At 41.3% G+C, this 13644-nt stretch overlaps 1 long non-coding RNA gene across 1 annotated transcript; it reads right to left on the minus strand.

Annotated features, from left to right (window-relative positions):
• Positions 1-6163: 6163 nt before the first annotated feature.
• LOC115385760 (uncharacterized) lies at positions 6164-6832 on the minus strand. Its single transcript, XR_003931167.1, has 3 exons — positions 6771-6832; positions 6361-6455; positions 6164-6226 (listed from the first exon to the last, which is right to left on the minus strand). It is a non-coding gene; the product is annotated as an uncharacterized LOC115385760 (long non-coding RNA).
• Between the last annotated feature and the right edge of the window lie 6812 nt (positions 6833-13644).

Here is a 13644-nt window from a genome sequence, read left to right on the forward strand (position 1 = left end):
CGTTCACTTAAAAGAGCCGTTCAAATGAGCGACTCGTTCATTAAACGTCACAGCACTTCAAGCAAGACCATTTCTCTTTTTTTTTTCCCGGTAAATGTTAGATTATTGCGGGGATTATGCGCCCTTTTGGAAAATATGTGGCCTCCGTATAATCAGCGGCAAAAGGGCGATGTATGCGTGAATTCATGCGATCGCATAATTGCGTTTTTCTGGAGGGTCAACCTAACCCATGATCCCGGGTACAGCACAGGCATTGATGCAGCACATTTCTATCAAATCAGCATTGTCTTTAGGGTTGCACCGATACCGATACTGGTATCGGCAGTGGCCCCGATACTGCACTAAAATGCTGGTATCGGTAGCGGCGAGCACTAACAAATAACACGCCGATGCCATTTACCGATTTTCATATTGCACTTGAACGCACCGCCGTGTGAATTCATTCTTCGGCATTCACGCTAGAGATGCGCGGATGGCTCATTTTTCCATCCGCAACCGCTCCTTAAAATCTCCATCCGCCCGCTATCCGCCCGCACGAAAGATTTTTTTAATCAATTTTCAAAACCGAACCCGCCCACCATCCGCAGAATAGTGTTTTGACTATTAAAATGTTGCTTTTTTTTATTCAAGTGCTTCAACCACAACCCGCCCGAAGGTAATTAAAATCTTAATTTTTCGACACGTCATCCGCCCGATCCGCGGTTATCCGCGGGCTCCGCAGGTGCAACCACAGTCCGCTCATCTCTAATTCACGCTGTGTGATCTGTGTTTTCAGCGAATGGTAGCAATGATTTTACATCCCAGTGAGGATGCAGGTCTTGTTACAGAGCGTGGATCTGAGTCTGAGGAGCAGAAAAGGAGTTTTATTAGTATCATGAGTCTTTGTGAGATGAAGCTGGTCTCCAGCTGCAGGAGCAGACTGAGCCTGGAGTTTAACAGTTCCCCGGTGAAGTCAGTAAAGTTGCCGGGGCTCCAGGAGGAAGTCGGGCGGAGCGGCGGGCGGCTGAGGCGGGTAACAGGAGCTAACTGGAGGTACAGGTCCAGGCTGACTGCCACATTCCACATAATGTGTGTCGCTCCGCTCTGCTGTCCGCAGTAAATACGTTGCTTTTTTAATCAATCAGTATCGTTACACATCCTCCGCGCTGCTTTCTGTATGAACCGTGCAGCCGCGGCAGTCGGGAGCCTGCAGTGTGGTCGATGGTAACATAAAGAGGATTACAGTCAGGTCGGCACCAGTCCAAGTCGGCCCTGGCCATCTCGGCCCCGCCTCCGGGATACAGTCAAGTCAGCATCAAGCCAAGTCGGCCTCGCTGGGGGGCTCTCGAGTGGCCGAGTTGGTCGGTGCCGACTTGACTGTAAGCTGCTTACCAACTCGGCCAAAAGCCTCTTCTTTTTTTTTAATCACGATGCGGCTGCGGCGCAACCATTTGCACAGTTTTTTGACGATGCACTTGGATGTAGGTTTTTTTGTTATTTGTTTTTTGCCGCGGCGAGAGCGCAGATTTGCATTTGCACCTGTGTGTGTGGAGCAGCCACTGTCACTACCCGATGTAACGGTCTCACTGTGTAAAACACTGCGGTCGCGCTATCCGCACTTCTCTGAGAGCCGGTCGCGCTATCTGTACTTAAAAATCTGCTGCGCTTTTGTACTGAGCACTACGGTAGCTTTTGGATGGAGCGTTCAAGTGAGTTGGGAAATTGCAATTGTGGTCTCTATTGTAAAATAGCAGTGTGATCATTTACAAGTTGTTTAAGTGTATGCAGTCATGCTATTAATAAACAACAGACATAATCGAAATACTACACACTCGTTTGTTCGCTTACACTCAAAAATTCAAACAAAACCCAATAAAAATTGTTGCACATATTACATCATCTCCATTCAATATAATATTAATATGGAAAAATCAATAAAAAAAAAATTTAATTGTTTTCACAAACCACCTGAATAGAAATATTCTTTATAAGGCCCTCGACCATCATCAGCATTCCCAAGAGATTTTACTGTACCAATATTTAATAAAAATTCATGGAAAATATTACATCATCTCTCTTCACTATATTGTTAATATTATAATATATATATATATATATATATAATATAATATTATATTGTTAACAAACCACCTAAACAGAAATATTCCTCACATGCTCCTCTGCCTTCATGAATAATCCCAAGACATTTTACTGTACCAATGTTTAATAAAAAATTACCGTATTTGCCCGAATATAAGACGATGTTTTTTTTCCAGAAATTGCATCCTCAAAAGTGGGGTCGTGTTCTAATCGCGGACTTACGGTAGATGGTCAATACGCATCCGCGCCGCTAGATGGAGCCAAAGTATCACTGAGCAGAGAGCGAGTGGAGCGATGAAATGAGATCAAATGATCTGATGAAAAATGGCGGATCATCTGGAACAAAGGGGCTCGAACGCTGGACAACTGAGCAAACAACAGAGGCGAAGTTATGATACCAACTTTAAACTGATGGTGATCAACGCAGCAGAGTCGTCAAACAACTGCCAAGCCACCAGGAGATATGGTGCAGCAGAGCCTCGTTCTTATTGGAGAGCACAGAAAAAACGCCTACAGATGCTAACGCTATGAGAAAAGCTTTCCGTGGTCCCAAGAGTGACGCTTCAGAGAGACTGATAGAAGGGTGAGTGAATACGTCTCTGAAAAACGGACAGACGGAATGCCCACCACCAGAGCCGTGATTCAGCTGAAGGCACTGGAAAGTTATTTACATCATTTATGCAGTTTGGACCCCTTGAGGCTTCTTATTTGTTGCTTATTGTTTCTTATTTTGAGAAAGAGAATATATTTTTTCATTTTATATCTCGTGAAATGTGATCTCAGTTGTGAGTTTTTGAGTTTACAATAATTGTATTTTTTTTTTTTTTTTTTTGGAGTGACCTTACTGTCTTCAGCATTTTTTTTTTTTCACAAAATGATCTTTGAAAAATAGGGGTCGTGTTATAATCGGAGTCGTCTTATATTCGGGCCAATACGGTAACGAAAAAATTACATAATCTCCATTCACTATAATGTTAATATGGAAAAATCAATTTTTAAAAAAAGCCACATTGTTTTCACAAACCACCTCAACAGAAATATTCTACAAAAGGCCCTCTACCTTCATCAACATTCCCAAGAGATTTTACTGTACCATTTTTAATAAAAATTTAAGGAAAAATGACATAATCTCCATTCACTATAATGTTAATCTTAAAAAAAAAAAATCAATTTTTGAAAAAAGTCAAATTGTTTTCACAAACCACCTAAACAGAAATATTCCTCATATGCTCCTCTGCCTTCATGAATAATCCCAAGAGATTTTACTGGACCAATTTTTAATAAAAATTAAAGGAAAATTACATTCACTTTAATGTTAATATGGAAAAAAAATCAATTTAAAAAAAGGCAATTGTTTTCACAAACCACCTAAATAGAAATATTCTGCATAAGGCCCTCTACCTGAAATAATATTCATGAGAGATTTTACTGTACCAATTTTTAATAAAAATTCAAGGAAAAATTACATCATCTCCATTCACTATAATGTTAATATGAAAAAATCAATTAAAAAAAAATTCTAATTGTTTTCACAAACCACCTCAACAGAAATATTCTGCATAAGGCCCTCTACCTGAAATAATATTTATGAGAGATTTTACTCTACCAATTTTTAATAAAAATTCAAGGAAAAATTACATCATCTCCATTCACGATAATGTTAATATGAAAAAATCAATAAAAAAAAAAATTCTAATTGTTTTCACAAATCATCTCAACAGAAATATTCTGCACAAAGCCCTCTACCTTCATTAATACTTCCAAGATGTCTGAATTTAGATATGATCGTGTTTGTGTCCCACGTGTAGTGCAGCCCAATTAATGTCTCATCTCTGTCACGTGACTGTGTTTATACTTACTTTTGCACGATGTTAACCATGTTTACCTGATATTAATGGCCTAAATCCCCTGTATATGAATGTGCTATGTGTTTTCACCATGTGTCCCCCTGCTTGCTAGTAATTATTTGCATTTGCTGTATGTTTCCTGTTTAATTTTATATTATTGTATACGAGACATATTATACTGATTGTTAATGTTTCTGAATCATCCCAATGACACCTTTTCTGTTTTTCTTTATTCCTGACCACACACACACACACACAAACACAAACACACACACACACACACACACACACACACACACACACACACACACACACACACACACACACACGTTCATTTAAATACACACACCAATGACCTGTTCAGTTCCCTGCTTCATGTCAATAAAGCTGATTGAAGATTCTCTGACCGGAGTCTGTCCGTAGTGCTGCCCCCCAATGAAGATCCACCCCCCTCCTTTACAAAGAGATGTTACTGTACCAATATTTAAAAAAAAATCATGGAAATATTACATCATCTCCATTCACTGTCATCACAGTGCAATAATAATAATCCATCATTTTCCTTCCATATCATGTCTCCCTCCCCCAACCCTGTCCCCTTATGCCTCCCTACCTCTTTATATGTGTCTTGTCACACATGCATACAGTGTAGTTTTGCTTTGGCAGCAAAAACTATCGTCCTTTCTTCCCGTATTTTACTTTATCTTTGTTCCTTTGTTCTCTTTGATGATGTCATGGTCCTGATTCTTAACTCGACCCTTCTAAGCCGACCGTTCATGTGCTGGGGTGTGTTCTTTCTTCTCCGTGTGTCTCCGGTGCACTTCAGTCAGTCAAGACGACAACAAATGCCGACATATTTGGACCTCATCTGGGTAAGTGTTTTAAAATGCAGCAGTGCATACGTGTCCATGTTATTAACAGAGAATTTTCTTATATCACTGGATTTTATGTTTGTTGGTTAAAATCTTTCAAAGAAAATTGTGTTTTCAATGAATGAAAAAAATGGAAATATAATAAAGGATGTGAATGACAGTTTCGATCACGTGGTGCAATAATAATCCCAAGAAGAAAACATCTATTTATTCGGAACATTTTATTTACCCACAGAATTTAAATCCACTACAGTCGATATAAAAACTAGAATGAAATTCACATAAACATGTCAAATGGAGCATGATTTGTAACTGATATCTTTCAAAGAACAAGGATGACAACAGCATCATCTCCGGGGATCCTTCATCACTCCACTACATGTTAGTATTTTCATCAAACCTCTGGGTGACGTTGTTTCAAACACAAAGGTGAGGGTTCGAATCCCACCAAGAACTACATCTGAATGAGTTTTTGGCATCAAAAGAGAGCCAGAGTCAATAAAGCAGCTCTGCCAGTATATATGACACCAACATGCTCAACTTTTCCTCTTCTCTCTTTTTCTTTCTTCCTTTTTTCTTCCTCCTCTCTTCTTCCCCATCTTTGCTGGACGAGTGTCCCCCAGCCTCTGCTTTAGCTGTGGTGTGTGTGTCCTTGAATTTCGTCTTCTGGACATAACTGGCTGCCCAAGTCTTGTCCTTTGCGTTGTCTAACGCGTCACCGTCCACTGACACACAGGATCCATGGAAGCTCCTGTCACAGCGATCACACTGTGTCTGTAAAAAATACATACTACATTATTGTAGAACCTCAACATTCATATGTTTTGATTTTGGTGGCTACAACTCGACATGACTTGACCTGCATTACTTTTTTACTCAACCGCTGTATAATGGCCGCCCCTGGTCAAAGACGACAACACAAAACCAAACTTTAAAAAAGAAAATATCTCTGTATAAATGGAGAGAGGGAGATTTACAATGAATCTTGATTGTGATTTTTATGTTGAGGTTTCCTTTACCAGAGGCCTCCAGGATGTGCTGAGCCACATCTTCTCTCTCCTTCTTGCCATTTTGCTTCTGGAGGTGCTGAAATCCCTTTGAGGGACGGCGGGGAAAGCCTTGAGCAGGGCTTCTGCCGTCTGAACAACATTAAATGTAGGTACTTCAAAAAATAGTGGCAGCATAGGAAATGACACTCGCTTTAGTTTCACACTAAATGTAATTGGAATGTTGTCTGACGGCAGTCGGTCTTTAACAACAACCCGTCAGACCTCACTAACATCAGGTTGTTGTCAGCTTACCTGGAGAACAGTCACACCACAGCTGCTTCCATCTTGTTGGACTGGGGGGGACAGAACACCCCCTCTCCACTGCACATCCACCCAGTCTGTCTTTCCAAGACATGTTGGTCTTACTTTGAGGTGCTCCCTGAAAAGAATGTATTGTAACCACACCCTCAGCTGTAGATCCTGGTTCTCCATGTCCAGCATCATCACAAACATTAGTGACAGGATTAAAAGCTGATTTCAGTCATTACAAAAAATACCCATGATGCAAATGACCTGATTCCTTCAGCAGCATCTTCAGACGCCTTCAGTTCTGTCAGGCTTTGCGCTGGATCCACCAGGTCCACTGTGCTTGTTGGTGCATGTGTGTACTGGGACAGAAGTCAGTCAAAGCACCAAATCAATTCCTCCAGATGGTCTCATGAGGTGACAAGACATTTTGTGATTTCACTATCATGAATTTAGGCAGCACTGTGGCGCCGAGTCAGTCCTGTTGTTCAGTGGTTTCTACATTCCTGCCCCTTTGTTTCTTCACAGTTCTGTGCTCTCATGTCTGTGGTTATTTCACTGACAGTCAGTCTCACTACTTGACTTGTGGGACTATCAAAGTGTTTTAGTCTCATTTCATGGGATATAATATGCATTTAAAGACAAAATAAAGAGAGAAGCATCGGAAATTTACTGACCAGCAAGTTCCAGTGGTTATTGTTTCCCAGCACAAAGGACAGAACTGCTTCGTAGTTCCTGAAGTTCACCTACGATGGGAAACAAATGATGTGGATGAAATAATCAACAGGATAAACATTTATGGACCAATTAATGTGTAGTAAAACTAAAAGGTGATTATGCAATAGTCTTGGGTGTTAATCACTACACACACTCACACACACTCAGTGTGCACACTCACCCCCTCCCACCCTCCCCCTTCTTAAACTTTGCTGATGCAGCTTCTCCCCGTCACCAAACAGGACACAGCCTGCGGTGTGGTGGCTCCTTGCTACACTGTGTCCATCACGCTGAATGAGCACAGAAACATGGAGGAGGCCCTCAGTTACCTGATAGACAAAACACTGAATCATCAGTTAAGAAACATAAACAGTCTCAAACGGGGTGAATTCCATCAGCCTGTGTTATACAGTCTGATCTACAAAACACTTTAAAAGGACCATTTGCAAAGTGAACACATCCCTCCCCTGTCAGCCGCTGCTGTGGCCTCAGAGAGCACAGCTCCGAGTGGTGGATGAGGATGTTGTGTCCTTCAGGCTGTGAGGGAATCACTCCGACCACCACCTCACAGTCCCTGTTCCTCCACAGCAGCCTCCCCTGCTGGACAGGATGACCACAAACCAAAACATATGTTCTGAATGTGTTGTGATGGGGTGTGTGACACAGATGGGACAAATGTTATCCCATTACATTCTGCAAAGCTTGTTAGTTTTCTGCAGGCAGGTCCCACAGTCAGACGCAGGCTGCCTCCATGTCTCTGCTGACCTGGGATGTTCCTCACAGGACTGTTGGCTCTTGTCCTTAAAAAGTAAGAGGAAAAAATGATAATAAATAAATACATAAAGATGTGTGTGTGTGTGTGTGTGTGTGTGTGTGTATATATATATATTTATACATATACACACTCATTATCAAAAGTCTCACTTTTAACCTTTTTTTTCCTCTGGGGAGGCAGAGATGAGTTCATGTCATGGGAGTGGACGGCAAATGTGGAGCCAACACCAAACCTCCGGATGTTCAGAACCTGCGGGGCCCCCACAAGGGGTTTGATACATACACAAGGTTCAGGAAAAGAATGATCCAAAAAGGGAATCAGAATAACCTCCCCTTCAAACTGTGTGTAGTTTGGTGATCTTGATTTTGAGCTGCAGTCACATGAGGTGTTGTCTTCTGGAACGATGCGGAGAAAACATTCAAAACTAACACTGTCCTGATAAACTGGTCATAATGCAGCTGCTTGGTGAGGATCTTTATTGTACCGCTTGTTTGGAGCGGAATGGTTTTTTTATGGAAGTCACGTAGATTCCTCTCTTGTTCATTTTCCGCTGCCTCCATCTCTCCATCGGGACGCGGTACTCCTTATAAAATATTTTAGAATATGTGATATTATGTGAGATATTGTGCATTTAAAGTAACATATTTACCACATTGATTTACAATGATATCACTATATTTGAATGTTTAGATTTCACAGTAGATCTATCCTGCTACATGCTGCTGACTGTCTGACTTTTCTTTTTGTGGGACGCTTCGAGTCTTCATGCTCTCTCAGCAGGGCATTGTGGGTAGCTTTGTACAGCCTGATGAAGTCCTCAAGCCTGGTGAGTCTGCGTCCTTGGAATCGGATTTTTTTTCAAGTCCCACTGACTTTTTCCCATGATCCCTTGGGTTTTGTTATCGTGTGTGACATTCTACAAAGATAATGACATGTTACTGTACAGAATGAATACTGTTCATTAATATTTGAGTAGATTTGCATTGTGAATAAATATTGTCAGTACACCACACCTGGCAGCTTTTCTTTGCAATCTTGGCAAACTTTTTAGAATCCTGCCTGTAAGGTCACTGTCACCATGCCGACCAAGGTCACCTGGAAATGTAACGCATTCATTTTATGGGCACATTTCCTCATTACAAATCGGTTCATTTCTGTAATGATTTTCTCTAACATAACTAGAAAAGAGCGCAGACCTCCGCCAAGCAGTTCAGTTTCCCCCCAAAAATAACGCTCCTTTACTTAGTCACAAGTGTCTATGAATATTTATGAGCTTCTAGTTTGAAAACGTCTTGGAAATCGTGGTGACGGTTTTGCTGACAGACAGGACATTTGTGGACCGTTTGTCTCTGCAGCAGGTGTGTTGTTTCAGCCCACCTGTGCTGGAGTGTCACAGAGCTCTGCTGCACTCTGCTGGTCAATGTCGGTATTACACAGAGACAGAGTCAGTGCACTGGAAACTTCAACGCAGTCCAGAATCCATGATCTTTGCCAGATCTCCCCCAAAATGTCATCACTTCTAGTTGAAGTCGTTGTGGATATTCGGTGGAAACTTGGTCACAATCCGCGGCTTAGTTTGGGAGTTTTTTGTGAACAGACAGACCAACAGACGGACAGACAGACAGACAAAGAAACTATGAGGATTACATCACCTCTGCTGGCGGAAGGAACTAGAATGTTATGACGTATTTTAGATTGCTTGAATGTTCTAAAAACATGTGAGACCCATTGAAGCTCCCCTCATGTGTGTTACTGTTACAAGTTGTTGAATGAAGATACTTATGATTATTTTTGTTTTGGATGCAATTTTTAGTTCATGATTATGATGCATGTTACACTGCTGTGTTGACAGCAGCAACATTCTGACCCTGTCTTTTTATTTACTTTTACAGAGCTCTAATATTTAAAGCCACTCACAAAAAAAAGGTAAATAAACAAATAAATAAATCAATAAAGCCACTCCCCCAGCATCATCCCCGACCAAAGAGCTGCATGTGGAAGGAAGTGAGTTGCCAAGGAGACACAAATGTCTCAGAATAGGAGACATTTGTGTCCCCTTCATTTTCCAGTGGTGCACTGTCCATCACTCTCAAGAAATGCTCCTGGAATGGAGTGCAGCTTGTGGTCTCCTGAAATGTAAAATGGTAAATGTAATTTCCAGTATTTTTTTGTTTTAATGTCCATTCATTCTATATTCAGTGATGCAAACCTCCAGGTCCTCTGTCAAAACCTTTTCCTCCTCAACAGAAGGTTCTCTGCGTCTTGTGAGCAGAGCTGCAGGTTTTTGAAATGCCTCTCAACATTTCCAGAGCTGCATGGCTGCTGAACACCACAGTGCAGCTGAGGAGCGTTTCATCCAGCTCAGCGAGGGACCTGGCTGCTGTCAGGAGCCCAAAGATGTGCACGGCCAGCCTGTAGTGTCGGGGCGCACTGAGGGAGGAATACAGATCATATCATCATCATCATGACCACTTCCTTGATGGCAGTTCAATGTATTTGAGTAACTGGATATTGTGTATTTGCTGTGTTTCACTGACTGTTTTTTGCAAAGTGTTTTTGCATTTTTCATCATGTGGCTCAGACAGCGGTGGAGGACGGGCTGGCTGAAGGCCTCTGCAGTGCCGTTCCCAGTGATGATGTTAAAATAACTGTGCATCAAGTCACCTGGACTCTTCTGGCAGAAGAGCATTGCGATGGCCTGCATGAGGACCATGGAGCATCACTAATGACCATCAGGGGAGAGACGTTTCTGTTCCCAAATGGTTTCCGATGATCAGTTTGGAAGGAGCTCAGAAAATAAGTAACAGATGATGTGGTGTGCTCGCAGGTGACACATGTTGCCACAGGAAAGGGAGAGAAAGCCTTTTTTGGGTTCTGCACCACCAGCTCGTACACATAAAAGGGCCGTGAGGTGTGTTCTGACCTTTTTAGAATGCTTCCTGTTGCATCAAGGTACACAACATCCTCTTTGCAGCGATGGTTAAAAATCTGGACGCCTTTCTTCGACCACAGCATCACAGCCACTGGCTCCAGGAGGACCTTCTGCTAAACTTCAGCCGGGTCGGTGCCTTTCCTTTCCTCCAGCATCATCTGGAGACTCAGTACCTCATTGTGATGTTTTCTTTCTTTCTTTCTCTGTCTGGATGTGATGGACTTAAGGACAGCTGCTGATGGAGCCTCCTCCCTGCAGCCAGACTGAAAGACAGAATCTTCAAGGCCTCCAGACTCTGGAGGTACTCTGCTCTTGGTCTGAAGGTTTTCGTGCAGAACCCTTTGTTTTTCAGCTGAACAGGTCTTGTTTGCTGCTCACTCGTGATGGGTCCGGCAACACCGATGCGTCGACGCGTGCGTCGAGCTCATAGAACGAAACCCCGTGTCGGTGCGCGTATCGCTCTCAGAAAGTCACGTGACCGATAAGGGAACTGTTTTGAACGGACACTGACGCGCCAAGTTGTGTTTATAAGGGAAGCACATCTGTCATGTATCGGGACGTACGGGCCATCTCTGAGAGAAGAATTTCTGATTTACTCGGACATGATCATCCTCAAATTCGTCAAGAGTTATGGAGCCTCAAGCAAAGAGAAAGGTTTTCCGCCGTGTGGGACCATTTTGATGTTGTGTCAGAAAATAAGGTAATTGTTTAAATATCCTTGTTGTTTCATCCAGTTCCTCTCAGAGTTTCCACTTGATCTATCTGAATTCAAATTAATTTCGAAGTGGCTCTTAGTTTACTGTTCATATTGTTTTCTGCAGGTCAAATGTCGCATTTGTTCGACAGAACTCTTGTATTTGAACAAAAGCTGAGGCATTATCGGGCCAAGCATGAAAATGAAGTCCCAGATACACCCAGGATAAACTCAGGTATTATTTCACATTATTTTATGCATTTATTTAATTATTATTTTCCATTCCTCTATCTGTCTCTTCTCTATCTTCCTGATATGATGTTGTCAACCTTCAACAGTCTTAAATTAATCTATGTATCTGTACTATTATTTCTTTGTCACTATGCATTTTAAAACCTGTTTCGATCCATCCACTTTATTCTTTTTTCTCTCATTTGTTGCTTTAGTTAAGTCGACCCTCTGTGCCTTTTCCTTCCTACTCTCCTGGTCTCTGGTGAATTGATTTTTTGTTTTTTGTTTTTTTTTTGTTGCTTTTTCTCTGCCCTTGTCCTGTCTGTTAAGGCACTTTGTAAACTTTTGTTTTTAAAGTTGTTACATAAATGAAGTAATTACTATTATTATTATTGTTATTGTTATACAGCCACTCTACAACTTACTCACAGTTGCTTTATTGATACTTAATTCCTGTTCATTTAGTTTTTGCTTTATTTTGAACCTCCAAGCTTCCAGGAAGCAGATGCTTGATGAGGCTCTGCTCAGTTTCATCCTGAAGGACTGCCAGCCCCTCAGCATTGTGGAGAATGAAGGCTTCAGGTACCTGGCAGAGAGCAATATTGCCAGGTCCCAGGATCCTTTACCATACTGGAACAACCACAAGACCATGTACCCAAACCTCTTCAAGCTGTCATTGCAATTTCTCTGCACTCCAGCCTCATCTGTACCGTGCGAGCGGGTCTTCTCTACTGCTGGAGAAGTTGTGTCCAAAAAGCGTAACAGGCTTAACTTCAAAACTTTGGAGAAACTTATTTTTCTGAATAAAAATTTGTAAAAACAAAAAAAATCCCAGTCCACAAGCATCTTTATTCACAACACATTCACTTAGATTTTCCCGTTATGACACTTGTTTACATTATTTATTGACTGTATATAAAAACATCAAAGATATTTTCAACTTAAATGAAGATATGGAATAATACAATATAAAATACCATGACCTAAATTGTATTATTGTATATACTAGGTCATCAAATCAGCATCAGTTGAGTCTATAAACGAGGTGGCCTGTAGGGATTTTTAAGGTCCAGCAGGTGTCAGTATTCAGTGACACAGTATCAACACAGCATCAATACAGTTTTGCGTTGTGTCGAAACGCTTCATGACGCCTCATCGACCCATCACTACTGCTCACTTTTGCTGTGATAGCAAATGTCTCCTCTGAATATGACCTCTGCTTTCAGGGTCTTCTCATTGTGGACAATAACTTGGGCCTCTGCTGGGCAGTTGAGGAACCGGCAGGATGCCTCACATTGAAAACATGTCCAGTTCTTGAGGATCCCTTCACTTTGACTCTGCGCCCTGAAAAACCAAACCTGCACTCGGGATGAACAGAGCGAATCCCTTGAGAAATTCCATTTGTCCATTGTAACCCCTTGAATTGGTTCCTTTTTTGGTTGTTTCTTAGTTGTGTCCAGTCCTCTGTCGCAGTAAAAAAGAAACATGGTTCAGTAGGAAGTGCTTTTGTGAAAAAGTCTTCAACATCATCAGACTGTTTTTCCTCATTCTCGACATTTCTGTTGAGGTCATCAGCGAGGTCACACATTAGTCCAGGGTCTTTGTCCCATGCAGGAACCTCTTCATGCTTTTCCCCGACATGATCAAATTTTCTGTCCTCAACATGATCTGAGTTTAGGTCATCAGTCTGTAAATACATCAGATAGATACATAAGTACTTTAATAATCTGGAAGGAAATTACAGAAACTAACAAATTACAAACTTGAGTGACCTTCTCTAAAGCATCCTCTCCTTCATCGGTTTCCCAATAAACAGATCCTGCTTCAGCAGTGCCTGCTCCTGATTCCTGATCATTTTAAAAGAAACATTGTGAATTGTGAAAGTTTGTGAAAACAATTTCATTTTTTTTAAATTGATTTTTTCATGTTAACATTGTAGTGAATGGAGATTATGTAATTTTTCCTTGAATATTTATTAAAAATTGGTACAGTACAATCTCTTGGGAATATTCATGAAGGCAGAGGAGCATATGCGGAATATTACTGTTTAGGTAGTTTGTGAAAACAATTTGATTTTTTTTTAAATTGATTTTTCCATATTAACATTATAGTGAATGATGATGTAACTCATATTCATTAAATTAAAACAATGTTTCACCTGCAACAACTTAGTTTTCATTTTCATATTTTTCCACTGTGGAC

Source organism: Salarias fasciatus, unplaced genomic scaffold (assembly GCF_902148845.1).
Source record: "Salarias fasciatus unplaced genomic scaffold, fSalaFa1.1, whole genome shotgun sequence".
Classification (NCBI taxonomy): domain Eukaryota; kingdom Metazoa; phylum Chordata; class Actinopteri; order Blenniiformes; family Blenniidae; genus Salarias; species Salarias fasciatus.